Source organism: Fonticula alba (genome assembly GCF_000388065.1).
Source record: "Fonticula alba strain ATCC 38817 unplaced genomic scaffold supercont2.12, whole genome shotgun sequence".
NCBI classification, from domain to species: Eukaryota; order Rotosphaerida; family Fonticulaceae; genus Fonticula; species Fonticula alba.
The window spans coordinates 723,903-726,062 of NW_009242982.1; positions in this window are offsets into that span (position 1 = coordinate 723,903).

The window sequence follows — 2,160 nt, forward strand, 5'->3', positions numbered from 1 at the left end:
CCCCCCCGCCCCCCCGCCCCCCACCTCGCCCACCACCGATAAGCACGCCACGGAGCAACACGCGCACAGGCTCCGCGGCGAAAGCCGGGCCGATCAACGTGTGCACATGTTTGCCCCGGTCAGGACGCCCGCGAGGCCCCCCTGCGGCACATGGGGACGGGGCCGCGGCGCGCACGGGGAGACCGGCCGCGGCGCCTCCGGTCCGACCAGAGTGCCCACACGCATATGGCGGCCGCGGCGCTGGCCCCCGGCCCTTGCCCGGGGAACGGGGGGCGTGCGCAGCCACCAGGATGCAGAGCCGCCCCTCGCCACGGGCAGAGGCGGCGACACGTTTGATGTCAGTAGCCTCGCGGGCCCCAGGCCCGGGGGGGGGGGGCGGGGGGGCCGGGAGCATATGGTGGGGCCGCCGGCATGCCTTGCCAGAGGGTCCGCACCGGCACCGGCTGGCATGTGGCGGTTTGGCCGCGGCGCCCCCACTGCCCCCCCGCGCGGCTGTGGACCTTAAAAAAAATGCCAGGCCCGAGGGCCGCCGCCAGGCATATGGTTCTCGGGGTGAGTTGGGCACGCGCGCGCGCGTACCGGTGCGCCTGGCACTCGGCACCAGGCACCATGGGCGGCCTGGTAGGCGCACACCGGGTCTCTGCGCCCTCTGGCGAGGGGCGCCTGCCGGGCCCCGCCGAGAAAGACCAGGCACCCCCATGCGGAGACCGGCCCCAGGCCACGCCCCTGCCCGGCCCCCGCCCCCCCCGCCCCTCGACAGCAGCCCACACGAGTGGGGGGAAACGTGCAACCGCCCGATGGCTGCCCTGGGCCCGCTACGACGCATGACCCACGCCGACACCATCTGCTAGGCGCCGCCGGCGCCAGATGATTCGCGCCGCCAACTGGCACATGTTGTTTATCAGGCAACTTCCGCGCCGCCGGTCATTCGGCGGGGCGTACAGGGCGAGAGGTGGCAAGACAAGCCGGACAGGGCGCGTCCGCCGGTGGCGGGCATCAGCTGTTGATTTGGGGGTGCCCCGCCGGCCCCCGCCCCCGCCCCCCGGCGCACACCATGCCGGCCCGGCGATCGCACGCACAACGCCGGGCCGGGGACGAGCCACAAGCCGCTGCTCCTGAAACAGGTAAATATCAGGCAATGGAGCGGGCTATCCCCGCCCCCCGCCCGTGCGGTGCTGACGCACGCGTTGCCGCCGCCGGTGCCTGGCCGCGAGGCCCGGACATGAGCTGATGTGCATCAGGCCATCCCCGCACCCGGGCATACGGCCCCCCCCCCCCCCCCCGGCTCGAGGGCGCCCGGAGACGCGCGGTGACAGCCGCGGCACAGGGGGTTGTGGTCGGACGCAGGTCCCTGCCCTTGTGCCTCCCCCTCGGGCCGATTCGCCAGCAATGGGTCTCTATTATTATTCTTGTCTATTTGGGAGAGGTGCACTCTCTTTTGCACATATGCCGGAGTAATTCTCCGGGCGCTGGGCTCGGGCCAGGGGCCGGCCCCGGGGCTTCTCAGCCCACATCCGGCCAAGAAGAAGAAGACGGCCCAACGGGTGGGCATTGGTCGCGGCGCGCCCCCCCCCCCCCGACCACTGGCCGAGCCCCATCAGGCCACCCTTCCTTGCGGCGGGGCTTCTGCCGTTTCCCAGGCAGGGCAAGCCGGTGCCATAGGCCGAGAAGCCACGCAAGGGGCACCCCCGGGGCTGGCGCTTGCTCCCTGGAGGGGCGGGGGACCCCATCTCCCAACCCTCCCCCTGCGGCATCTGGCACAGATGGAAGGGGACCAGTCTCGGCTGCTGCCCCGCCGCCGGGCCCTTTTCCGCGGGGGGGGGGGAGAGCGGGGGAGGGGCGGACGGCGGGGCGCGCCGAGCACACCACCTAGCCCCGGCCGGTTGGTTGGCAAGTGGCCTTTCCTTCGTCGCCCCCCCCCCCCCCGCCGGGGGGGGATGGCAGCGGGGCGGGACGACCCGCACCCGAGCACGACCCGCAGCGGCGGGCGGCAATTGTCGCGAAGACCCCGCGGCGGCCCAGGCGCGTCGGCGCGCGCGTCGGGGCCGGTGACCGCACCCGCTTTGTTTGTCAGCTTCATCTTTCATGGGCTTACACACACGCAGAGACACACGTGCACCGCATGACGGGCTGACCGTGAGTCCCTGCCCCCGGGGGGGG